The following is a 27210-nucleotide window of genomic DNA, read 5'->3' on the forward strand; positions in this document are numbered from 1 at the left end:
CTCCCCTTTACCCTTTGGATCTGCTCTGTTACCAAGACCCCCAGTGCGCTCGGCAGGGAGCAGACTCTGCGTGTTTGCATGAACCTATAGTGCCTCCTAAGAGCGCTTCCACACCCTTCCCTAGGCGGGCAGGACGCTCGGGAGGGAGCATGGCTTCGTCCTCACCGGGACCTCACAAAGCCGACCACCAACCCATTTCACGGGTGAGCAGAACAAGGCCAGTGTGGGGGTGGCCACGAAGCATGATTCCGAAGCCCGCCCAACCGCAGGGGGTGGACCCTTCCCACGCTCACCTGGACGGTACCAGTTTAGCATTTCTGCTGAGCTGACGGATTCCTCACCAGTGAGTAGGAAAACTGTGGGAGGACAGTAGCAAAAATGAATTTTAATAAAACGTGAAAACACAGCATCCCATTTGTAGGGGACACTTGTTGCTACCTCCTCACCTTCTCTACTCCCTCCCCTTCCCAACAGCCCTAAGCTCACCTGGCCACCCTGAGCCCCCAGTGAAGTGTTTCCTCTCCAGGTTCCAAGCACACATCCCATGTCCTGGGCTGAGCCAGCTCCTGTATCCAGTCCTTGGGATGGAGATGGGCACATGTCTCTGCTGATCCCGGCAGTGCCTACAAGAACTGTAAGCACCAGAACCAAGGCTCCTTCTGGCTGGACGTGAAAGAAGACTCAGGCCGCCCAAGAAGCTACAGTCTGCCATCTTGGGACCTGATAGGAAGCAGTTATTAGTTAAATCTGACTTATTGTGGAGGGCAATATGGAGAAATGGCCCTTATGACACTGTCAAGCCACTGGAGCAAGCCTCACCTGAAGCCCCTTCCAGTCTGGACTTTTCATTTGAGTTAGTTAAAGAAGTCTCTCTATTGTTTCAACTAGTTTGAACTGCTTTTCCTGTTGCTTGTGATCAAAAGCACCCTACCAGATACACTTTTATACATTTTTAAAGGATGGCAGGCCACAATGTGGTACAGCTCCACTGGCAAAACCTGGAGTGGAGGATGGAGGCAGAGAGAGGAACTGAGAGAAATTTCATAAGCTAATTGATTTTTACTTAAGAGCTACAAAAGGCAACATTTGCAGGTGCAACTCTCTTGACCCTAGAAAAAAATTGTGTGGTGTGCAAATTTGATTTGAACAATTGGGTAAATATTCAGTCAGTTCAGGATTCTGCCCCCTTCTCCTCAGGGAGAGTCAAGTACATGCTCACCCGGTGCTTGATCTCGACACTTAACCCAGTGCGTTCTATCACCACCAGCTCCAAGCCCAGACAGTGTGGGGGCAGGGCACTGGCCCTCTCAGGGACCCAACCCTCTAGGCTCCATCCACATCCCCTCCTCCCACCAGAACCTGACCTCTCAGGAGGGGCAAGCAGCTGCGATATTTCCATGCAGACTGGAGACTTTGCGGGCTGAGTCCTTCTCTTTCAGAAGGCCAGGCCCCCACCACTGAAAACTGAGGCTGTCAAGACCATGTCTCTGCTACCAGGTTTTAGGGGCATGTTTTGGAATCAAAGTCAAACTTTGACACTTGGTGTATTAGTCAGTGTTCAGAAAGAGAACCAATGGGGTGCATGTGTAAGGAAATTTACTATAAGGAATTGATCCACACGATTATGGAGGCTTATTATATTAAGATCAGACATTAGTCAGCTGGAGACCCAGGGTAGCCAGTGGTGTAGCTCCCATCCAAAAGCCAGCAGCCTCGAGACCCAGAAAGAGCCAATGCTTCAGTTTGAGTCCAAAGGCAGGAAAGAACCGATGTCCCAGGAAAATGGAGTCAGGCAGAAGGTGTTTACCTTTCTGTGCTATTCAGGTCTTCAACTGATCAGATGAGGCCCACCCACGTTGGGGAGGGCCATCTGCTTTCCTCAGTCCACCCATTCAAATGCTAATTTCAACTCCCTCACAGACACACCCAGAATAATGTTTGACTAAATGTCTGGGCACCTTGAGGCCCAGTCAAGCTGACATAAAATTAACTGTCACACCTGGTTCCAAGCCGTATCCACCTCTGCACACTGGAGGCAGGGCACAGGGAAGGCAGCCACTTCTGCGGCAACGGTACAGCGAGCTGGCATAGGATCTCACACCAGCCCGCACGCCAACTTCCATCTCCGGGTTTCACTAGCAAGCCTCCCCAGCTGTGCAGTCCCTCCTTCCTCCTTGAGGCTTATCCCTGTCTGAATGACCCCTCAAGGCCAGCAAAATTCGGACCCCTTCTGTCTGAGCTCCCCCACCCCAGAAAGGGCGGCAGGCAGGGCAGATCGGGGGTGGTCTCTGCCCAGAGTTGTGGGTGAATTGAAGCGCAGCAGCCAGCGCCCAGCTGGACCCTGATGGTAGTGAGCAGGCTCGGTGAGTCAAGGAGTCGAAAGAAAGATTTCTTGGACTCTTGAGGTCTGGCAGTAGCTCTCTTATTCAGAGAATAGCATGGAGTAGCATGGGGACAGGACCCCTGGGCAGTAAGAGCTGCAGGAATGGGGACAGGACCCATGGGCAGTGAGAGCTGCAGGCATGGGGACAGGACCCGTGGGCAGTGAAGAGCTGCAGCATGGGGACAGGACCCGTGGGCAGTGAAGAGCTGCAGGCACGGGGACAGGACCCCTGGGCAGTAAGAGCTGCAGCATGGGGACAGGACCCGTGCGCAGGAAGAGCTGCAGGCGTGGGGACAGGACCCACGGGCAGGAAGAGCTGCAGGCGTGGGGACAGGACCCATGGGCAGGAGGAGCTGCAGGCACGGGGACAGGACCCATGGGCAGGAGGAGCTGCAGGCACGGGGACAGGACCCACGGGCAGGAGGAGCTGCAGGCACGGGGACAGGACCCATGGGCAGTAAGAGCTGCAGGCACGGGGACAGGACCCACGGGCAGGAGGAGCTGCAGGCGTGGGGACAGGACCCATGGGCAGGAGGAGCTGCAGGCACGGGGACAGGACCCATGGGCAGGAGGAGCTGCAGGCACGGGGACAGGACCCCTGGGCAGGAGGAGCTGCAGGCACGGGGACAGGACCCATGGGCAGGAGGAGCTGCAGGCACGGGGACAGGACCCCTGGGCAGGAGGAGCTGCAGGCACGGGGACAGGACCCATGGGCAGGAGGAGCTGCAGGCATGGGGACAGGACCCATGGGCAGTAAAGAGCTGTAGCATGAGGATAGGACCCATGGGCAGTGAAGAGCTGCAATGTGTTGAGGGCAGGGCTACATTTATAAGGCATGGCTATGTGAGTTATTTCTTTACAAGACAAAGGAAATATCATGAAAAAAATCATGAAAATGATATCAATGCAGGTGGGGTCTGGTTATTGTGTGGGCCTAGGACTTTGGAGAAGAATCAGATCGGATTAAGGCAGGACTCCCCTGCTTCCCAGAGGATGATGTAGATCAGTATGTAGGGCAGGACACCTTGGGCTTTTCTCCCTGGGGCAGCCTTGATCCTCATCAGTAGGAGGCGGGGGCCAACACAAAGGCCAAAGGCTGGCTGCCAGACCAGGGGTCAGGGCAGGGGAGGAGAGCCTGAGAGCAGGCGTGGGCACCACCCAGGCCTCCAGCTCTGCAGCATGCACTTCTGGGGACAGGATGCACTCCAGACCCCTCTGCCCCCCTCACCATCTGGTCAGCACCAGCTGGCCGGGGCTCAGACACACCAGTTCTCAGCCGCCATCAGTACAGGACCCAAACTGGCCCCGGCAGCACTCTCAGGGAAGACAAAAGGTGCCCATTCAGAGGGCCGGGGTGAGGGGCCGGTTACTTCCGCTGCCGCCAGCCCCGTCCCTGTGAACCACGAGACGCACCGCAAGCACTGCTCAGAGGCAGATGAAAATAGCTTTGGATCAAAGAGCCAGTTTCCTTATTTGTCCCCAAGGACAGATCAGAGGGCTGGACAGCATGTGGGCAAATCAGTTTTTGCTCTTGGCAGGAGTTTCAATGCTTTCCCTCTCCAAGCACAGAAAATTCTGCCAATGTCGATATCTGAAGCCGAGATAACAGGCTGGGGCTGTGCTTTATCTTTTGTTGACCCACTCCCAGCCCTCGAGGTCTCTGCTAGCGCTTGTAGACAGACAAACCAAGCCCAGACATGGACAGCAACAGCAGAGAAGGCCATTAGGCCTGCGGGACCGTGCAGCTGTGTGATGACCATAGCATCCTCCATTACAGACAGCTGCTGCCTGCAGGGCTGCAGACCCATGCCAGCATCCCCACTGTACGGGTGGGGAAACCAAGGCAGAGGTCATCTGTCAAGGACCAGTGCTCAACCGTAAGTCCAGCTACACCCAAAACCTGAGGTCTTCCCAGCCTCTGCAGATGTGGAATCAAAAAGCCTGGGTTTGACTCCGGTCTCCACCACCTAACAGCTGTGCCACATAGAGCCAGGCTCTTAATCTCTCTGAGCCTGTTTCTTCCTCTGTGAAATGGGAGTCAGCTGCTTCCTGAGCTGTTGTGACTCAAAGGAGATGCTGTAAAGAGCTTTGTAATCTGCAAGTTGCCGGTGATGCTCGTGGTTCCGCCGTGATTCTCGTAACTGATCACTTTTAATGCACACCAGGCCCGCTCCTGCCAGGCCTCCAGGAGGCAGGGATTCCCACCATGTGCACTTTGTGGCTGAAAAATCGAGGCCGGGAAGGCCAACGCCCAGCCGCCCGCCCAGCCTCCAGCTGCGGAGGGAGTGAAGAAGCCTACAGAGCCATGGCTGCCACAGAGGTGTCTTCCGACGCTGGGGACTGGAGGGGCCATGGCGCCTTTGCAAGGGCATCTTCTCGCCCTTCCAGTCCTCCCAAAGGTCTATTTTCTAGTACGATTCTCAGTCTAGGGGAGAAGATCTGATAAAGAAGTCACACCAAGGTGTTGCTGCTGATAAGGGCTCCGTCTGTAACTGGTATTTGCATCCAAATCACAGCCCGGAGGGAACATGTTTAATTCAGAGAGCTTAATCCGGACAGACGGGCGGGCCAGGCCCAGGGTCAGTGCCCTCAAACCGCCTCCTCTGCCGCCCCCTCAGCCAGCGCCCCAGGATCCTCTCTCCTCTCGCAAGGGAGCCCCTGCCTCCAGGCTGTTTAGCTGACGCCCTGGGTGCTCACCAGGAACAGCACGGCGTCCGCGGTGAGGCCCAGGGTGCCCAGGCTGCAGACCTGCCCTCTGGCTTCTGCTTGGGGCAGGGAGCGCCGGCCTCCCAGGCGGTTGTGAAGGTCAAACAAAAGGCGTGAATGCGAGTGACGACTGCAGAGCGGGCAGTCACAGGTGTTCACTGGCCCCTCCACTCTGGGCGACCACCCCCAACACCCGCCCGCCTGCCCCGGCAGGCCGCACGCTTGACAGCGCTCTCAGCTGCCTGCTGGGTGCCTGCAGCCCTCAGCCCAGGGACTAGCTCATCCAGAGGCACCCGCCCCTTGGCAGCGGGGCCCGTGGGAACAGACAGGCCAAGCTGAGCAGACTGCCTCTCAGGATTTACCTGAGACCCAGAAGAAAGCTCCCCTTTAGCTGGGGGTGAAGCTGAAGCCCTGAGGCCAGACATCCTGAGCCATCTTCTTGACAGTGTTGACGGGGAGAGAGATGGCTGAGGAGGAGAGAGGGGAGGAGGAAGGAGCACACAGAGCGGCAGAGAGGAGCAGAGATGCCTGAGAGAAGGCTGTCTGGGTGGCTGGGCTGCCATAACACAGAGCCAGAGACAGGGACTCACACAACAACGTGTGTCACGTGGGTCTGGAGGCTGGAACTCCAAGCTCAGGGGCCAGCAGGGTCCGGTTCTGGTGAGAGCTCTCTTCCTGCTGGCAGAGTTTTTCCTGAACTGTCGCCTTCTCACTGTGTCCTCACGTGGGGCGGGAATGGCGGGAAGAGGGGTTATGTCCCCCCCAATTCCTATATTGAAACCCCAATGTGACCATATTTGGAGATAGGGCCCTGACTTAGTAGTTAGGGTTAGAGGAGGTCACGAGGCCCCAGCTTTCACCTGCCCTCTCTCCTTTCCCCTTGCCTGGCCTTACCTAGTTTGGGGGAGAGGAAAATCAGCCTTACGAGCTTGCTTACCTTTGGCGAATCTTCTCTCTCAATCTCCGTTTCTGCCTCTTTCTTCTCCTCAATGTGATACAGGGGAAGGCAAACGACCTTTGGGATCCTGCCAAGAGAGAGGGCTGCGGGGCCCAGATGAGGTTCCCTAGGGAGGAGCAGACATAAGGCAGAGAAAAGCCAGGCCAGGTAGAGCCCAGTGCACCCACATCCCAGACTGCGCAGAGCAGGAGGACAGCTGAGAAGGGCAGCCGGAGAGAGGCAAGGAGAAGCTGCAGGTGAGCCAGGCTGCCCGAAAGCCAGGGGAAGAGGGCATTCCAAGCCCGAGGTGGGAGCCAAGCTGTCACATGCCCCTGCGGGGAGCAGAGCGAAGTTGCATTTGGCAACTTGGAGGTCCTGGGTGGCCGTGACAATCTCAGTTTTGAGGAAGCGGTGGGAGGAAAGACAGTTCCAACGGGATGGTGACTGAATGGGACGCGTGGAAGGTGGCAGCCCACCGGGGAAGTCGTGGGCCACGGGGCTCCAGAGAGGCTGGGTGGGCTCCCAGGAGCCACCAGCGCCATGCGGAAGAACCTGGAGCCTGGTCCTGGAGAGACTCCGGCAGAGCTGGGAATGTCGATTGCTGACTTCCAGCCGTCCGCGGTTGGCTGGGTCTATCATGATAATCCTTCTTGTTTACACACCGTCTCTCAGAAAAGAAAATTTGCAAATTACAAATGCGAATCAGGTCTGTCTTTCTTGTTTGTGTTTTGTGGAAATACCTTTTCGTGGTTTTCTTTTCCTGATTACGAAAATAATATATGCTTGTTAAAAAAAATCAAATGATCTAGAAAAAACAAAATAGAGCATAAACTCCCTGCTCAATCCCTCCTTCTAAAATTAACCACTGTCCGGATCTTTTTTTTTACATCTTTATTTTTTAACAAAAATGGAATGTCATCTTACATACATTGTTCTGCACCCTGCTTGTACACCGCACAGTCCTGGACATCTTTCCACGTCAGTGCGTAGTGGCCAGTTCCATTGATTTACCAAAGTCAAGGATCCCACTGTCTGTCTGCTCCCCGGTTAGGGGTCACTGCTCCTCTCTAAATCCTGGGATGGACGACACTGGCTCGTTTCCCACCACCCCGTGCTCTCCCTGCCCCCCTCATCTCTCCTGCACCCGTTCACAGTCTTTGGGGCTGCTCTCGTACTTTTCAGAATTGATGATATTTCATTTGATGTCAGTCTTCGTGCTGCTCCACACAGATTTCTGGTATCTTCATGTATTTAACTACGTCTATCCCCAGCTAAAGTCAAGGACTTACCTACTGACATTGAGTAATGTCTTCTTTGTTTCCTTTCTCCTTGTTTCTCTCTCCATTTTCTCTTTTCCTAGTTTTTTTGTTTTACTGATGTTTGTTTTTAACAGCTTTATTGTGATATAATTCACCCATTTAAAGTATACAGTTCAATGGTTTTTAGCATATTCACAGACATATACAACCATCACCCAGTGATCATTTAGAAATTTTAAAACGTTTCCATCAGCTCTGCAAGAAACCCCGTATCCTCCAGCCATCGCCCCTCCGTACCCCCACGGTCCCCTCCCAGCCTTAGGCAACCACTAATCTACTTTCTGTCTTGGTGGATTTCCCTAATCTGGGCTTTTATATCCTATGGAATCACATAATGTGCATCACTTGTGACTGGCTCCTCTCACTGAGCATAATGTTTTCAAGATTCACCCATGATCGGTACTTAATTCCTCACTATGACAGAATAATATCTCTTGGTGTGAATACAGTGCATTTCGTTTATCTATTGAACAGTTGACAGACATTTGGGCTGCTCTCACCTTTTGGCTATTATGAAGAATGCTGCTGTGAAGATTCATGTGCAGGTTTTTGTGTGGATGTATGTTATCACTTCTTTTAGGATGTACCTAGGAGTGGAATTGCTGGGTCATGAGGTAACTACATTTAGTCATTTGAAGAGCTGCCAGACTGTTTTCCAAAATGGCTGTGCCATTTTATACCAGTAGTGTCTGAGTTCCCTATTTCTCTATATCCTTGCCAACACTTGTTATTACCTGACTTTGATTCTAGCCATCCTAGTTAGTGTGTGTGAAGTGACATCTCATTGTGGTTTTGATTTGCATCTTTCTGATGGCTACTGCTGTTGAGCATCTTTTCATATGCCTCTTGGCCATTTGTGTATCTTCCTTGGAGAAATGTCTGTTCAGATCCCTTGCCCATTTTTTAATTGGGTTCCCTGTCATTGTATTATTGTCATGAGAGTTCTTTATATACTCTAGATACAAGTCCCTTATCAATATATGACTTGCAAATAGTTTCTCCCATTCTGTCAGAAGTCTTTTCACTTTCTTCTTGCTGTCCTTGAAGCACAAAAATTCTTGATTTTTGTGAAATCCAAATTATCTCGGTTTTTTGTTGTTATTGCTCATACTTTTAGTGGCATATCTTGACAAAGTCAAAAAGATTTACCTGTATATTTTCTTCTAAAAGTTTTATGGTTTTAGTGCTTACGTGTAGGTCTTTGATCCATTTTGAGTTAGTTTTTGTATATAATGTAAGGGTCCAACTTCATTCTTTTGCATGTGGCTGTCCAGTTGTCCCAGCTCCATTTGTTGAAAAGATTGTCCTTTCCTCCGTTAAATGGTCGTGGCACTCTTGTCAAAAATCAGTCGACCACAGAGGGATGGGTTTAGTTCTGGGCTTCCAATTCCGTCTCATTGATCTGTGTATCTATCCTTGTGCCAATACCCCACTGTCTTCATTATCATTGCTTTGTAGTAAGTTTTGAAATTGCAAAGCGTGAGTCCTTGTATTTTGTTCTTCTTTCTCAAAATTGTTTCAGCTATTTGGGACTCCTTGCAATAACATGTGAATTTTAGAATCAGCTTGTCGATTTCAGTGAGGAAAATGGCTGATATTCTGACAAGGATTATGTTGAATGTGTAAGTCAATTAGGGAAGCATTGCTGTCTTAAGAATATTAAGTCTTCTGATCCACGAACATGGAATGTTTTTCTATTTATTTAGATCTTCTTTAATTTCTTTCAATATTTTGTAGTGTTAAGAGCATAAGTTTTGCACTTCTTTTATCAAATTTATTCCTAAGTATTTTATTCACTTTGATGCTACTGTAAGTGGAACTGATTTCTTAATTTCATTTTTGGATTGTTCACTGCAAGTGTATAAAAGTACAATTGATTTTTATGTATTGATCTGGTGGTCTGAAACCTTGCTGAACTCATTTTTTAATTCGAATAGTTTTTAAGTGGATATCCTAAATTCTTTACTATTTCCTGTATATAAGGTCCTATCACCTATGAATAGAGATCGTTTTACTTCCTTGCTTCCGCCCTGGATGCCTGTTTTTCCTTGTCCAATTGCCCAGGCTAGAACCTCCAGTACAATGTTGAAAAGAAGTCGCAAGAGCAGACTTCCTCATCTTGTCCTGGATCTTAGGGAGAAAGCATCCCATCTTTCCCACTACATACAATATGAGCTGTGGGTTTTTTGTAGACGTTCTGTATCAAGTTGAGGAAGTTCTCTTCTAGTCCTAGTTTGTTGAGTGTTTTTATGATGAAAGAAGGTTAGATTTTGTCACATTTTTTTCTGAATCTTTTGAGATGATCATGTGGGTTTTATTTTTTTATTCTATTGGTATGATTTATTACAGTAATTGATTTTCACATGTTGAACCAAGTTTGCATTCTTGTGATGGATCCCACTCGTCAATGGTGTATATTCTTTTATCTGCTGCTGGATTCACTTTGCTAGCATTTTGTTGGGGATATTTGTATTCATATTTATAAGAAATATTGATCTCTAGTTTTCTTATGTCTCTGTCTGGTTTTGGTATCAGGGTAATACTGGCCTCAAAATAAGTTCATAACTGTTTCCTCCTCTTCTATTTTTTGAAAGAGTTTGTGACGAATTGGGATTAATTCTTTTTTCAACATTTGGTAGAATTCAGTGGTGAAGCCACCTGGATGTTAACTTTTCTTCATGGGTAGTTTTTTAATTACTAATTTAATCTGTTCATTTGTTATAGGTCTATTCAGATTGTCTATTTTCTTCTTGAATCGGTTTTGGTAGTTTGTGTCTTTCTAGAAATTTGTACATTTCATCATATTTATGTGATTTTTTGGCAAACAGTTGTTCATAGTATTCCTTTATAATCCTTTTTTACATATTTATTTAATGTGGGTAGTAAAGTCCCCTTTTATTTCTGATTCTGGTAATTGTCTTCTCTCTTTTATCCTTGGTTAGTCTAGCTAAAGGATTTTCAATTGTGTTGATCTTTTCAAAGAACCAGATTTTGGTTTCATTGAATTTCTCTGTTGTTTTTCTAGTTGCTATTTCATTAGTTTCCACTCTCATCTTTCTTATTTCTTTCTTTCTGCTTGCTTTATCTTTAGATTGCTCTTCTTTTTTACATGTCTTAATGCGGAAGTTTAGCTATTGGTTTGAGTTTGTTCTTTCTTAATATAGGCATTTACAGCTATAAATTTGCCTCTAAGTACAGCTTTTGCAGCATCTCATAAATTTTTATATATTATGTCTTCATTTTCATTCATTTCAAAGTATTTTCTGATTTCTCTTTTGATTTCTTCTTTGACCTATTGGTTATTTAGGAGTATGTTGTGAGTTTCTCAACTTTTTTCCTGATATTCATTTCTAGTTTTGTTCCATTGTAATTGAAGACCATGCTACTTTTTATTTCTATCCTTTTAAATTTACTGAGGGTTTTTTTATGGCCTGTGGTCTATCCTGGAGCATGCTCCATGTGTACTTAAGAAAAATATCTATTCTCTTGTCACTGGATGGAGTGTTCTACAGGTGTCTGTTAGGTCTATTTGGTTCATAGTCTTGTTCAAGTCTTCTGTTTCCTTGTAAATCTTATGTCTGGTTCAGTCCGTTATTGAAAGTGGGTTACTGAAGTCCCCAGCTATTATTGTTGAATTTTTCTCTACATTTATCTCTTTAGTTCTGTCAGTTTTTGCTTCCTATGTTTTGGTGCTCTGTTATTAGGTACATATATGTTTATAATTGTTATAACTTCCTGGTGGATTGACCCTTTTATCATCATAAAATGTCCCTCTTTGTCTCTAGTAACATTTTTTGTTTTAAAATCTGTTTTGTCTGATATCAGTATAGCCACTCCAGCTTTCTTGTGGTTGCTGTTTGCATGACTTCTCTCTTTCCATCCTTTTACATTCAGCCTATTTGTATCTTTGAATCTAAAGTGTGTCTCCTATAGACAGCATATGGTGAATCATGTTTTTATCCATCTGACAAGCGCTGCCTTTTGATTGGATTGTTTAATCCATTCACATTTAATGTTATTATTGATATAGTTGGATTGACATCTGCCATTTTACTTTTTGTTTTCTATGTCTCATATCTCTTTTGTTCCTCTATCCCCCTTCTACTGCTTTCTTTTATATTAAACAACTATTTTCTGATGTAGCATTTTAATTTCTTTGTAATTTTTTAACTATATTTTTAAGGGCTTTTTTTTTAGTGATTGCTCTAGGGTTTACCACGTGTATCCTAACTTGTCAGAATCAGCTTCAGATTTGCATCGGTTTAATTCCAATAATATACAGAAATGATACTCCTGGGCCTGGCCCAGTGGCCAAGTGGTTAAGTTCTCATGCTCCACTTCAGCAGCCCAGGGTTTCGCTGGTTCAGATCCTGAGTAGGCACAGACATGGCACCGCTCATCAGGCCATGCTGAGTGGCATCCCACATGCCACAACTAGAAGGACCTGCAACTAGAATATACAGCTATGTACTCGGGGCGGGGAGGGGTTAGGGAGAAGAAGAAGAAGGAGAAAGAAAAAAGAAGATTGGCAACAGATGTTAGCTCAGGTGCCAATCTTTAAAACAAAAGAAAGAAATGCTACTCCTATATAGTGCTATTCTCTTTCCCTCTTTTTTTGTGATATTATTGTCTTATATACTACATCTGTTAATGTTATAGACCCAACAAGTTATAATTTTTGCTTCACTATCTGAAGTTATTTCCTTAGCCCAGTGCAGCTTTGCTCCAACCCACCTCTTTTGTACTGTTATTGGCAATATATATACAGTCATGCATCACTCATGATGGGAATACATTCTGAGAAATGCATCGTTAGGTGATTTTGTCATGGTTTGATCATCACAGCATGCACTTACACAAAGCTAGATGGTACATAGTAGTAATCTTATGGGACCACTGTCAGATATGTGGTTCGTTGTTGATCGAAACCTTGTTATATGGTGCATGTGTTACATACGCTACAATACATTATAAACATATTATTTTTATACAATTGCTTTTTAAATCAGTTTAAAAAGGAAAAGAGAAAAATTTGCATTTATACTCTTTTATAGTTTCACAATTGTCTTTTATTTTTCATGCCCATCTGCCTCTTTCTATCCTTCCTTTTCCCCTACTCTGACTCCCCTCCCTTGGCCCATTATCAGGCATCTTCAGACCTTCTTGTGGCATTTACAACTAGGAGTATCCAGGTGCCTCCCTTGACCAGTGTAGGAGCTGCCCTGGAAAGTGAGCTCCATCAGACCAGGACAAAAGGGAGGCCATGGTGAGCTCTCCACCTTTGGGGCCTGCCTGGAGGTAATCACAGAAGAAGTGCATTATGGATGAGCCCTTACTGTGTGCCAAGACCAGACAAGGCATGCTGCATACATGATCATTATCCTCCTAACAGCCTGGCCAGACACATATCATCATTCCTATTTTGCAAATGAGAAAGATTAAATGACTTGCTTAATGTGAGACAGCTGAGAAAAGATTTTAACACACTTGCCTGATTACAGTGCCAGAGTCAGATAAGCTTCCTACAACGTTGGAGGGGGCGTGTGTTTTACCCACATTCGGGCACGTTCCGCGAGTGAAGGCAAAGAACATTTCCAGGAGGTTCCCTGATAAATGCACCTGGTTTTACTCTGTTTCTCTGATATAATACAATGATCAGGAGAGAAAATGTGTATTGTTGTGGTTTTCTTTAATTATAACTCCCTCTACCTTCCCATGAAATAATGAAATACTTGTCTTAAGGGGAAAAAAACTGAATCGCATGTGTGTTGCATCAAGTGAGGCAGCATCACCTCCGAATACAAATAGTTCTGTCACTTTTCAATAATTTTTAAAGACTTTTTTCTCATTATAAAAATAATTCAGGCATTAAAAAAGAAGAACATGTAAATCACCCAAAAATCTTTTATTCAAAAATAATCAGAATTAATACTTTGGTGCATTCTCTTGCTGTTTCCGTCTTCTGTGTATTTACTCTGTGTAAGGTCCTGCTTTTTTCACTTAGCATTCCACGACCGCTCACCCATGTCATTAACATTTCTTTCCAGACATGAATCTGCTGGCTGCCTGATTTTTCATCATGTGACTGCACCTGAGTTCTTGAGCGCCCCCACTGCAGCAACCCCGTTGATTACAGGGCCCTCTTCCAGGTACTGGTGGGGTGACGGGCCAGTGACGGGGAGGACAGGGAGAGAGGAGGCAGGGTGTGACATCATCCCTGCCCTGAACGACAGTGATGGCCTCACAAGAATGGACTTGGAATTTTGGAAGGCATGGAGCTAGCAAAGCTGCAATTCAAAACCAAGAGAAAAAACAAACCTGGGAGAAAAGATAAAATGTCTCAGTCCATCTTCAACACCAACGTGGGGGCTCTGGGACATGAGCCCTCAGGTTCTGAGCAGGATAGAACCCCAGAAACTCCCCACGTAGCCTGCTCTGAGTCAGGCGCCCGGTAGAGGCTAAGTGCCAAGGGGGTTGGGTGGGGCCTGGCAGGGAGGGGCAGGATGGGAGCCGGCAGCATGAGCAGCAGGGAGAGCGGTGAGCAGTGCCCAAGCCCTCCCCGCAGAGGTCAGGCCCCTTCCTCATCCCTTCAAAGGCATTTTTAAGAAGATTAACAAGATGCAAGAGGTGGTTAAGAAAGATTGATTAAGCAATTGCATGGAAGACACGTGGGAAAACATGGTAGTGGAAGTGGAGACAAGGGAGGAGGGGTCTTGGCCTGCCCACGTTCCTCCGAGGAGCCTCAAACACTCTCTCCCTGGGACATAATCTTAGTGCGGCCTCACAGAGCCCTTTCTAGGCTGGCGGTCACTCATCCTGCTAGGTCCCCAGGATGAGACTGTCCTGGGACTTTTGCTCCAGCTCCTGTCCTGGCTCAATTCAAATCAGCCTTCTGTTCTGGCGGCTGCCCCAGAGTCTTCCAAAACTTTCCCTTTGCCTTGAGTTGGCCACACACATTTTCTGTTACTTTTCCTGAAGAATCCTGCCCAGGGATACAGGCCCACCACAGAATGAGTACCACAGTGCCCCGCCAGGGGCTGGGTCAATAGCACTGGTCCCTCAAACACCACGTGGCAGGTAGACAAAGGACAGAACCACCCCAGATAGGGCACGGGCTCCGTGCTCCCCAGGATGCTGCAAGGCCCTCTGGAAGACGACACATGCGGAGGACTCCAGAAGAGGTCTCCCCTGCAGCCCCTAGGGACTCGGCTCTGCCAGGTGTAGGTGGGAGGCCACCAGGCCCTCTGTGTGCTGAGGGGCCAGCAGTCTCCAGGGACGAACTGAGGAGTCCATAGGGCTGAGTCCAAGAGAAGGGCCAGGCAGGTCCCCTTAGCTCCCCAGGCCATCTGGGGGTGGTGGGGTCATGCAGACCCAAGAAGAGGGTCAGAGAGGGCCATCAAGTCCGGAACCCTGGCAGAAGCACTCAGAGTGGGTCGATGAATCAGCATCTCGCCCAGACCTCCCAAGGGAATTTGTCCACATCCTTCAGAGCCTACTGAACTCAGAAGGAAGCCTGCACCACAAGGCGAGGCCGCTGGTCCCCTCACATCCCACCCCTGCCTTTTTTTGTAAGTTTAGTACCCACCACACCCTGAGAATGTATAGCTGTGCGGGACCCCAAACAGGCGCCTATGAAAGTGCATGCCCCTTCCTCCCCGGGAGAGGAGTGTCCTTGGGGACAGGAGTGTGTCATGAGAGCTCATTCAGAGCTCAGCTTGAGCTCACCCCTTTTGAGGAACAGGGACCCACTGCAGAGCAGGTGGGAGAAGGGGGCCGGGCTAGGCAGCCAGCAAGACTTGTACCATGTATGACACCTTTCTGCCAGCCCCTGCCCCTCACGGTGCCCCTCCAGCTGGTGTGGCCTGGGGAGCTTTGCAAGATGGGGTGTGATATACGCCCCGACAGGCGTCCAGGCGATGGAGGAGTTAACGTGAGCAAAGGCCTGTACCGCACCCACGCCAGCACCAGACACCTCTAAATGCATGGCCAGCCACTGCACTAGGCTCAAACCGACTTTTTCTTGGTCTGTTTAGGGACCTGCAGACTCAGAGGTGAGACCCCCATCTGGACCCCCGAGGCCTTCTCCTGGGTGCTGTTTTCTCCTGCCTGGGTGTGGCCCATTTGACGGTGAGGGGCTGCTCCCTCTCCCCTTTAGCCATCTCTGCAGTGCAATCCTTTGCCGAGACAGCAGCCATAGGAAAAGACCAGGCCTGCCCTCCACGACAAGGCCAAGCGCTCCACACGACAAATAAAACAATCTGCAAAATCTGGTGTGGGTTCGCCCTAACGCAAATGTCAGTGGAAACCACCAACTCTTTTCAGGAAACCCATGATCTGCCACATTTGTGGTGCATGATCTGGAAAGACATCTCTTTCCGCCTGCCAGAACCATATCACTCATCTCCCGTAACGGCCTGGAGACGGGAAGCACATCTGTGGACAATGTGATCACCCACCCACTGGTCTTCTCGACCACATCCCGCCACAGATAGACATCACCCCCAGAACGAGGAACTAAGGGGCCCAGAGGCAGCCGCACAAAGAAGAAATGGGGGCACACAAATCAGGAAGCAATCTGACATCTCCAGGTGGGCTCAACTGAAAACTCGTCAGGAGCCTGCAGAGGCTGACAGCTCTTCCCGGGGAGCCACGGTGCCGTCCGCCTCCATGGAGGGCCCCCAGCACAGCCCGGCCTGCAGGCCTGCAGAGGCTGAAGGAGGACACAGAGGAAGGGAGCGAACAAAGGGAGAGGCCGGCCAGCCCAGACCAAGGAGTCTGTGCAGAATCTGAACATGCCGCTCTGCCGGGACGCACAGAAGCTCAGAGCTGGAAGGAAACACAGAGATAATTGGCTTCAATAATTTGCCGTTTTCTCAGAGAAAACTGACAGCAGAGGGAGAATGCTGAGTGACACTGAGTGACAACCCCTGGAGGAGAATTCCGGCCCCTTCAGCACTTTCTCAGACAGAGTCGGAACTCCCCCTCTCCACCAGGGGCAGGTGCAGAGGTCCAGGGAGCACCATTTGTGGGCAGGACCTCGGGCCAGGTGCCCCGTCCGATTGCAGATGACACGCAGTCATACAAGTCATTATTTAGTATAAATTGTGGTAAAGGCATGTGGGGCTGAAAGACCTGATAATCAGGGGACCCAGCCTCGTCTGAGGCTGGGGAACTGGGAGAGCCTTCCTAAGGAGGTGACATTTCAGCTGACTGCAAGCATTAGGCAAACCAAAAGTGGGCAGAGAGAGTTCCCTCTCCCTGCCTTACCTTCCCCCCTCCCCTTCCCCCCTCCCCTTCCTCTCCCTCTTCTCTCCCTCCTCCTCCTCTAAGCAGACTGTTCGCTCCAAACCAACTGAGAACATTTCTGGCTTCATGCACAGAATAGTCATTCCTTTCCCGAGCCCAGGCCTCATGCAGTCACTCCCTCTCGTCTCTTCCTCTCAGCCAGCATCTCAGGTCCTGCCCCCTGCCCCTAGGATCCCAGCCTCCTCCCCACCCTTCGCCGCTGTGTGTGCTGTGGGTTCCTCCTGCGAGAGAGCTCCAGACTCCACCCTCACCACACCAATCACAGGGACGGTGACTTGCCCAAGATCATCTGGCTAACCAGTGGCAGGCTGGGATTCTGGTATGGCCTGGGGCTCCAGGGCCACCATCCCACCTTCCCAGCAACTGTTCAAGAAGGATGTCAGGGCTCTGCCCATACCGACTTGAGTTTCTCCACGCCAGGTCACAGAGAGCCCTCTGTTTGGGGACCCACACACACGTGCTCCGGGCACCGCAGCCAGCCATTAGACGGCCATGCTCAGCTGCCGGGCCCTTTACCCCTCGGCCCACTGGGCAGGCTCTGAGCAGAGAGGAGATAGCTGTCTTGGCCAGACCTGGTCTCCTTGATCTGCCACCCCCAGGGGCTCCCAGGAGTAAGGGCAGTAGAATGATCAATGAGTAAATCTCCTGGGCACCAAGACACCCTGCCAGGGCCTCCGACCCCGCCTGCGACCTTCGGGCTCACCTGGGTGGAAAGAAAAGGGAGTTAGCTAGTGTTGGCTGGGAGAGCACCACGCAGCAATCACGCGAGCTTAGAGATCTACACATGTGAGGAGGTGCGATGGGCTGGAGTTTTAAAAACCAAGACGGTTTCTTCTGTGGCCAGAAGTAGAGACAAGTCACCTCACAGTCCATTTTTGTCTTCTGGGGGAATCAGAGGAGTGGTCCCTCTCCAGTTATGACAGCGGTGAAGCATCCTTGCCCCAGGAAAGGCTGTAAGAGGACCATTAGTCTTCTGTGTTGTACAGTCTCCAGTGAAGGACCCCAGGGCCTCCTTGGAACAGGTCACAGCCCTGCTGCCCATCCAGGGACCTGGCAGGAGGCCCTCGCCACGGCGCCAGACCAGCCTCCACTGGGCTGTGCAGGGCTTGTATGCAACAGTGGCACTGTGTGGCAGCGACAGAAACAGCAGTGCCTCTGGCTTGATTGATTCTCCAGCTGTCTCCCCTCTGGGGTTTGGAAGCAGGACCAGCTCCAGATGCTTGGATAATTTGGGAGATTTCTGCCCTTCCTACTAATGAAGGCTGGAGAAGTCGCTGGCAGTTCATCTGCCTCTCCACCGCGCTGGGGAGGGGCGTTCCAGTCCCGCCTCTCTGTCTTGGATGCTCGTGACTGCCTGGGAGGCACATGCCCCAACTGTTGTCCAAATTTTGCAGGTGAGGGTATTCAGGGGTTAAGGATTTTTCCAAAAGCACACACCCCAAATAAATGGCAATGCTGGGATTCAGACCAGGACTATCTGACTCCAGGGTCTACACTCGTTCCGCCCTCCACAGGCCTCTCTCTCCCCACAGCAGGAGCCAGAAACCACAAAGCACCCCAGGGCTGCACCCCCTCAGGGACTGTGTCCCTTCGGGCTGCACCCGGGACAGCAGGCCTGGAAGCCCGGCCTGTGCACACCGTCTCCAGTCAGTGTGCAGTCTGGCATTTAGTTCACACGCAGCCTGAGCCCTTGGATCAAAGACCGCATGTGCCACATGGCATGGGTTTTCCATTTTGCTCAGCTAGCACAAGACACACACCTGAGCAATCAGCTCAACTTCTGAAGATCAGTTTTACTGTCAGGCCGAGCATCACCAGCAACCTGGACCAACACAGCAGGAACGAACATCGGGAAACACGGCGGGAAACACTGTGGCTGCCGGCAGGACAAGGCGCAAACACACTAAGATGACAGCCTGTTTTTCATCAGCTCAGTTGGCTCTGCGCAAAGGGAGCGGCAAGCAGACAGGACGGGAACCAGAGAGAGGCGGGGCGGGCAGACTGCCGGCAAGGTGTCCCCAGCCTGGGCCGCTCCTCCGAGCCAGGCCGCCCCCGGGGCAGGGCCTCCGCCTCCTCAGGGAGCCCACTGGTCGGAGGGCCAGCCTTCGGCCTCGGCCTGGCTCCATGCGGGCACACGGGCTAGAAGCTGGCTGAGCGGGTGGGAAGCTTCCTGGGTAGCAGACATCCGGGGCGGCCTGGCAGCCTGAAGAAGGGCTTGTTGGTGAGTCAAGGAAGGAGGACGCTCCAGGCAGAAGACACGGCTCCCACAAGGGCAAGAATGCAGAGGACGCTGGGTGTGGTCGGAGCGACAGCACTGGGTCAGGGGCAGAGGCCAGTTCACAGGAGGCCTAGGAGGCCAAGTCAGGGATGTGCACTGAGTCCTGGAGGTGGAGGGTGACAGGGTGCTCTTAGAGCCACACAGAGACAGGACTGAGGTGACCACCCCACGAGACAGCGTGTGAGGCACTGCGGCCACGTCCAGCCTGCTGAGCACCTGGCAGGATTCAACAGGCAACAGGCAGGTGAGGCCTCTGCCCTCCAGGGGCCCAGAGAGGGGAGCAGAATCAGCAGACGACTGTGACAGGCTCCATGGGGAAGGTGCTGGTTCAGATGGAGTGGCCAGGAGTGGTTTCTCAAAGAAGACCCCAGGGAGCAGAGGCCTGAGAGTGTGGACACGAGACCCCAGTCCCTGGGGGGAATGGGCACTCCATGCAAAGGCCTGGTGAGCTCAGGCAGGGTCCTGAGGCCAGGGCAGGTGGAGGGGCACTGGTGCAAGAGGAGAGGCCAGAGAGAGAGAGCACATCCGGGGGCCAAGTGCCCCCCAGGGAAAGCAGAGCTGGCCACCGCCAGGCCTCTCAAGCCTGCTCCCTGCCGTGATTCTCCTCTCCAGGGGCTCCTCCTCTGTGATTCTCCCATGCCCACCCCTCTCTCCCAAGGCTGCTGGGACATTTCAGGTGGCCGCTGAGGGAGGGCTAGAAGGGGCAGATTCCTCTGGGGCTTTGTTTTCCTTTGGTGGGGTCTCTCCTTGTTTGTGGCCCAAGCGTGGGAGTCGCCCTTCAGTGATGCAAGGATTCAAGCTACATGCACTGCAGGCCCCTGGCACATGCCCAGCCCTGTGCTGTGTGCTGTGAGAAGACAAGACGCTCCCCGACATTTATAACGTATCTTCCCTTGACGAAAATGATAGGTCTCAATTCTGAAAAATTAGGAAATGCAGGAAAACACAAAGGAAAAAAGCGAGTGTCCATCATCCTCCTTTACTGTGGTATTTTGGTGTTTTCCTACGTGTAGAGATGGGCAGAAACGCGCACAGTGTCTTGCTCCTGTTTGTTTTCATCCGTAGGAGCTGGTTTTCCTGCCCTGAAGCAGCCTCCCGCTTGCAGTGTGGAGCAGCAGGCGTGGAAGCATGGACCCTCTGGAACGGCCGGTGTGCCCATGATGGGTCACTGCGCACAGACCAAGCCCTGCGCTGGGTGAGGACAGACGCCCACCTCTGCTCCCTGTGATGGGAAACGAGCGTCACCTGGTGAATGCATTACCCTGGGAAAGGCTGACCCTGCTTGACCTGGAGTCAACGCCAGTGGAGACAGGGGACACTGTTTGGGTCCCACCCTGCACCTGGTCCCAGAGGCTGTCCTGGCCCAGAGGTTGGGCTTTGGGAAGCAATGGCCAAGCATGGGAGAGTGAGCCCAAAAGAGCCAGCCCAGGGCAGGGAGGCGCCAGCAAAGGGATCCCCAGGCAGGGGAGTCTCCATCCAGCGGGGAGGGGATCCCCATCATGGTGGTGAAAACGGGCTGAGATGTGGGGTCTCTCTCACTTCGTGTCTGGACAAGCGCCACCTCTGGCTTGTTTATTACTGTATCTTTGAAATAAGTTTTGAAATCAGGACCTGTGAGAGCTCCCACCTTCCTTCTCTTTCTCAATGTTGTTGACTCCTTGCAATCCCTTGCAATTCCATATGAATTTGAGGATTGGCTTTTCCTTTTGTGCAAAAAAATCATGGGCACTTTGATAGAGATTGCACTGCATCTGTAGATTACTTTGGGGAAAATTGCCGACTTGACAATTTTGTCTTCCAAACCACGGATATGGGCTGTCTCTCCATTTAAGTAGATCTTTCATTTCTCTCAGCAATGTTTGTAGTTTCACTGTACGTCTTTCACCTCTGGTTGAATTTACTCCTAGGCGTTTCCTTCTTTTGGATGCTATTGTAATTGGGACAGTTTTCTTAATGTCTTCTCAGATTGGTCAGTGCTAGCCTGATTTTTGTATGTTGACCTTGTAACTTTGCAGAATTTGTCTATTAGCTCTAGCAGTTATTTTGCAGATTCTTTGGGATTTTCTATGTACAGATTCATGTCATCTGCACCTAGAGATATTTCCTCTTCTTTGTCTCCAATCTGGATGCCTTTTATTTCTTGATGTAGTCTAAATGCTTTGGCTAGAACTTCCAGGACAGTGTTGAACAGAATTGGCAAAAGTGGGCATCCTTGTCTCGTTCCTGATCTTAGATCTTAGAGGGAAAGCTTTCAGTCTTTCACGGAGTATGATGTTCACTGTGGGACTTTCATAAATGCCTTTTCTCGTGTGAATTAAGGTCCCTTCTATGCCTACTTTGCTGAATGTTGCTGTCATGAAACAGTGTTGAATTTTTTCAAGTGCCTTCTCTGCATCTATTAAGATGCATATGGGATTTTTTTACTCGTTCTATTAATGTGGCATATTATATTGATTTTCTTATGTTGAGCCACCATTCCATTCCTGGGATAAATCCCATTTGGTCATGCATAATCCTTTTCATGCACTGTTGGATTTGGTTTGCTGGTATTTTTTTTGAGGGTTTTTGTCTCTATATTCATAAGGCATTTTGGTCTATAGTTGTCTTGTATCTTTGTCCAGCTTTGTTATCAGGGCCTCAAAGAATGTGTCAGGAAGTTGTTAAGGATTAAATTGTGTCTCCCCAAAATTCACACATTGAAGCCCCAACCCTCAATGGGACTGTATTTGGAAATAAGGCCTTTAGGAATGAAATTAAGGTTAAAAGAGGTCATAAGGGTGGGACCCTAATTCAGAAGGACTGGTGTCCTTATAAGAAGAGGAGGAGACGCCAGAGAGATGAAAGGCCAGGTGAGGACGCAATGAGAAGGCAGCTGTTTGCAAGCCAAGAAGAGAGATCTCACCAGAGACTAATCCTGCTGGCACCTCGACCTCAGATTCCAGCATCTAAACTGCGGGACAGTAAACAGCGGTTGTTTAAGTTCTCCAGGCCGAGGCCTTTTATGGCCGCCCAAGCCGACCAAGAGAGAAGTATCCTCTGCTCGTCTCTTTTCTGGAAGAGTTTGAGTAGGATTGGTGTTCATTTTTTCCAAACATATGGTAGAATTCACCAGTGAAGCCATCTGATCCCGGACTTGTCTCTGTTGGGAGGTTTTTGATTACAAATTCAGTCTCCTTACTCATTATGAGTCTGCTGAGATTTTCTATTTAATCTTGAGTCCGTTTTGGCAATTTGTGTTTCCAGGGATGAGTCCATTTCATCCAGATGATCTAATTTGTTGGTGTACAATTATTCGTGATATTCCCTCATAGTCCTTTTAGTTTCTGTAAGGTTGCTGGTAACGTCCCCACTTTAATCTCTGCTTTCCGTTATCTGTGTCTTCTCTCTCTTTTTCGTAGTCAGTTAAGCACAGGTCTGCCAATTTTGTTGATCTTTTCAGTGAACCAACCTTTGGTTTTGTTGATTTTCTCTGTTGTTCTTCTACTGTCTCTTTCATTTATCTCTACACTAATTTTAGTTATTTCCTTCCTTCTGCCAGCTGTGGGTTTAGTTTGCTTTTATTTTTATAGTTACTTCAGGTCTAAAGTGAGGTTGGTGATCTGAGATCTCTTCTTCTTTAACATTTGCATTTACAGTTATGAATTTTCCTCTGAGCTCTGCTTTCACTGCATCCTATGGGTTTTGGTGTGTTTTGACTTTGTTTCCATTCATCTCAAAGCATTTTCTAATTTTTCTAGTGATTTCTTCTTTGACTACCTGGCTGTTTGGGTGTGTTGTTTAATTTCCATGTATTTTCTTATTTTCCAGTTTTCCTTCTGTTATCGACTTCTAGCTTCATTCCCTTGTGGTTGGGGGAGCTGCTTTTAAGATTTCAGTCCTCTTAAATTTACTAGGCATTGTTTTATGGGGAAAGTTTCAAGGGCACCTGAGAAGCACACGTACCTGCTGTTGCCGGGCAGAGTGTTCTTCAATGTCTGTTAGGTCTGGCTGGTTCGTAGTGATGTTCGGGTCCTCCGCTTCCTCACTGATCTCCTGTCTGGGAGATCTATCCGTTAGTGAGGTGGATGCCAAAGTCTCCTATGATTGTTGTAGACTGCTATTTCTCTCTTCCATTTTATCAACATTTGCTTCATGTACTTTGGGGACCTGTTGTTTGCTATGTGCATATTTATAATTTTTCCTCTTTTTGAAATAGACACTTTTATATATGTAATACTCTTCTTGGAAGCAATTTTTTACTTAAAATTCATTTTGTCTGATATTAGTATAGTCGCTTGGCTTTCTTTTTCCTTCCTTTCACTTTCAACCTACTTGTGTCTTGGGGTCTAAAGTAAGTCTATTGTAAGCAGCATACAGTTGGATCATGTTTTGTTTTGCTTTGTTTTGTTTTTAATCTGTTCTGCTGATCTTTGTCTTTTAATTGATGAGTTTAATCCATTTACATTTAAAGTAATTACTGATAGTGAAGGACTTGCTTCTGCCATTTTGATATTTTTTTCTGTCCTGTCATTTTTTTCTCAGTTCCTTCAACACTGCAAACCTTTGTGTTAGATTCTTTTTTTCTAGTGCACCATCTTGATTCTTTCTTCATTTCCTTTCCTGCATATTTTTTATTTATTTTCTTGGTGGTCCGCATGGGAATTACAGTTCACCCTCTAAATTTATAAGAATCTAGTTTGGACTGATACTAGCTCAGCTTCAGCAGCATTTGTCCACTCTGATCCTGTCCAGCTCCATCTCCTGTTTGTTATTACTGTCATCAATTATGTCTTCATACACTGTGTGCTCATTAACATAGATTTATAATTACTGTTTTATGTATTTATCTTTTAAATCATGTAGGAAAGAAAAAGAAGAGTTATAAACCAAAAATACAATAACATTAGCTTTTATATTTTCCTCTGTAGTTACCTTTACTGGACATCTTTATTCCTTCATACAGCTTTGAGTGTCCTTTTATTCCAGCCTGAAGCACTCCCCTTAGCAGTTCTCATAGGGCAGGTCTACTACCAGCAAACTCTCACATTTTGTTTAGCTAGGAATGTCTTAATTTCACCTTCATTTTTGAAAGATTGCTTTGCCAGATATAGAATTCTTAGTTTTTTTCTCTCGGTGAGCTCAATACATCATCCCACTGCCTTCTGGTCACCATAGTTTCTGATAAAAAGCCAGTTGTTAATCTTTTTTTTTTTAAAGATTGGCACCTAAGCTACCAAGTGTTGCCAATCTTTTTTTTTTTTTTTCCTGCTTTATCTCCTCAAATCCCCCTGGTACATAGTTGTATATCTTAGCTGCAGGTCCTTCTGGTTGTGCCATGTGGGATGCCACCTCAACGTGGCCTGAAAAGTGGTGCCATGTCTGCACCTAGGATCTGAACCGGTGAAACCCTGGGCCACTGCAGTGGAGCGTGTGAATTTAACCACTCAGCCATGGGGCCGGTCCTGCCAGTTGTTAATCTTATTGGCTAGTCTTTGTATCTGACAAGTTGCTTCTCTCTTGCTGTTTTCCTCTGTCTTTAACTTTTGAGAGTTTGATTGTGATGTTTCTCAGTGTGGTTCTCTTTGAGTTTCTCCTGCTTGGATTTCCTTAAGCTTCTTGGATACGTAGAGTCATATCTTTCCTCATATTTGCAGAGTTTACAGCCATTCTTTCCTCAAATATTTCTTCTTTTTTTTTTTTTTTTTTTGGTGAGGAAGAGTGGCCCTGAGCTAACATCTGTGCCCATCTTCCTCTATTTTGTATGTGGCATGCCACAGCATGGCTTGATGAGCAGTGTAATTCTGCGCCCAGGATCCAAAATTTACCAACCTTCTTTTATTGTCAAGCATCCCCTTTGATGCTGCAAGGATTTGGCTTGATTCTAGAGTTCAAAATAGTTGATCCTGACAGTTTGTGCCAAGTCGATAGCTGTTTTGGTGGAGGGACCAATTCTTGGAACTTCCCACTCTGCCATCTTCTATGACATGTCACTGGCTGTTAATCTACCATTTTGTGGATCACCTTTTCACTTTTTCCACATTATTACTATATTCAGATTTTCTCTCTCTTTTGGAGGAAGTTTGGGTCATTTATACTTATTTGGGAAATCATCTATTGGGTGTATTTAGTGATTTCTTAAGCCTATTTCAATCTCCTCCACATCTGAGATACTGTCCCCCACCCCCAAGGGATTTCCTCTTTTTTTTTAAAGATTGGCACCTGAGCTAACATCTGTTGCCAATCTTCTTTTTTCTTCTTCATCTTCTCCCCAAAGCCCCCCCAGTCCATGGTTGTAGGTCCTTCTGGCTCAGCTATGTGGGACGCCACTGCAGCATGGCCTGATGAGCCATGTTATGTCTGTGCGCAGGATCTAAACGGGCAAAACCTGGGCTGCTGAAGCAGAGTACGTGAACTTAACCACTCAGCCACGGGGCCAGCCCCAGGAATTTCCTCTAAAATAGCTATACAACAGTTAGTATTTTAGCTTTTTCCTTCCTCTCCACCACCAACATGCAATGCTTCGGGGCATCAGCTTGAACATAACAGTGAAAGATTTTGTTTCTAATTCTAGTTCAATTTCCAAAGTTCTGCAGACTCCTTTTTATTCATTAGACTGGATCCACGTTTACCCCTGGATCAATCACACTGCTCGCTTGCATTCGGAGAGTTTCCCGAGTGTTTGACACTGGAGCTCCCTGAGGGAGTGTGGACTTGCACACTAACCCTGGGTCCGCCCGTGGGAAGCCATCCTGCCCGCAGTGCCATCCATCATGTAGGTCCTGGCGAAACACACTGGGGCCAGCAGGACTAGCTAACGATTTATCTCTCTTTGGAAGTTTTCCAAAGAACCAGTTCTGGTATTTATTTATGGCTTGGGGTTTTTAATTCATTAATTTCCGTTCTTTTCTATTAATTCCTTTGTCCTGCTTTCCTTGAGTTTACTTTATTCTCTTTTTAGCTTGAAGGCTTATTTATTTCTCTTTTCTTCATAACATTGAAGGCATTTAGAGTCATGAATTTCCTTCGTTATAATTTTCACAGATCTTGGTGTTGACATACGGGGTTTTCACATTTCCTTTTTCTTAGTATTCGGCAGTTGTAGTTTTGAATTTCTCTTTGATTCAAAAGTTATTTAGGAAATAATTTCAGTGTTTTTGTGTTTATGTTCAATTTTCACATGGATGGAGGTTTTCGCTTTTACTTTTGTAGTTAATCTCCTTTTTCACTGCACTGGGTCAAGATACTGCCCTGTGCGTTTTCCATTAGGAGGAATTTACTGGGATTTTTCTTACCTGTAAGTGTCCCCTGGGCACTGGGGAGAAAGTGGCCTCTCAGTCTGAAGGGCATGGAGTTTGACGTGTAGACTTTAATTATTGCGCTGATCATGGCGCTCAGTTTCTGTGGCCTCATTGGTACATCCATCCGTCAGATGGCTCTGTTACAGGTTCTCACATTGTTGTGTTTCTTTCATGTTTTCCTTGCGTTCATGGGTGCAGTTGCAGAGGGCTGACGTCAACCTAGGGGCTGATGTTACTCTGGAATGCTGCTGTTTACAAAGAAATACAACTGGAAACGGTCACTGAGCAGAGGAGAGGCGCTGCCTCCAGGGGCAGTGGGAGCCGCGTGGGCCCTGTAGAGCCCAGCCCGCCCACGCAGGCGAGAGTGCCGCCCACCCGGGGCCTGCTGCTCGCAGGACATCCTTACACCCCTCCACATTCTGACCCCAGGCCCAGGCCAGCATGTTAGGAGATCTTCCGGGTTCCATGGCTTTGGACAAGCAGTCTACAGAAGCAGCTTGGGGAGCTGTAAGAACACGACACCAGTTAAGGGAAGTGAATTATGCTACCAGCCCTGCTTAAAACCATACTTGTCCTCACCCAATTCTGCCCCTTTATAGCTTCAGCCTCTGTGTCCCCTTAGAAGCAGAACTAAGGAACTCAAAGAGGTAGTTTCCAGTGTGACTTTCCAGGGCCTGGTTTTTCTTACATTCACGTTACATGAGGCCCAGTAAATTACTCGGGCTCCAGGCGATGTCCACTGACCAATCCAGTGTAAGATGAAAAGAGGCACATTGTTACTCCCTCCCACACCTCCCTCCTCCTTTCTTCCAGTTCTTATCGATCTTTGGAATTTGAGAGTCAGTCTCTTTTTGGTTTTGTTATAGCTAACATCCTTTAACAACTTGTACTAAAACAGGGATGCGTGCATCACAAATGAAACAGGCAAACAGACGAGGAGCACAGTGAGTGCCCGCACACCCACGAGCCCGGCTAACAGTAGAAGTCTGACAACTCCAAGAGTC

General features: G+C 48.5%; 1 long non-coding RNA gene across 2 annotated transcripts in view; it reads right to left on the minus strand.

Moving 5' to 3' along the window:
* The window catches only part of LOC123285360 (uncharacterized), a 102247-nt gene that overhangs the window by 20441 nt on the left and 54596 nt on the right, over positions 1-27210 (minus strand). For both annotated transcript variants that reach the window (XR_006527106.2, XR_011502726.1), the window contains exons 3-5: positions 6027-16171; positions 487-720; positions 294-356 (exon numbers count right to left, since the gene is read on the minus strand). This is a non-coding gene — a long non-coding RNA (uncharacterized lncRNA). The remainder of the gene's footprint in view (positions 1-293; positions 357-486; positions 721-6026; positions 16172-27210) is intronic.

This window comes from Equus asinus, chromosome 4 (genome assembly GCF_041296235.1).
Source record: "Equus asinus isolate D_3611 breed Donkey chromosome 4, EquAss-T2T_v2, whole genome shotgun sequence".
In the NCBI taxonomy this organism is placed as follows: domain Eukaryota; kingdom Metazoa; phylum Chordata; class Mammalia; order Perissodactyla; family Equidae; genus Equus; species Equus asinus.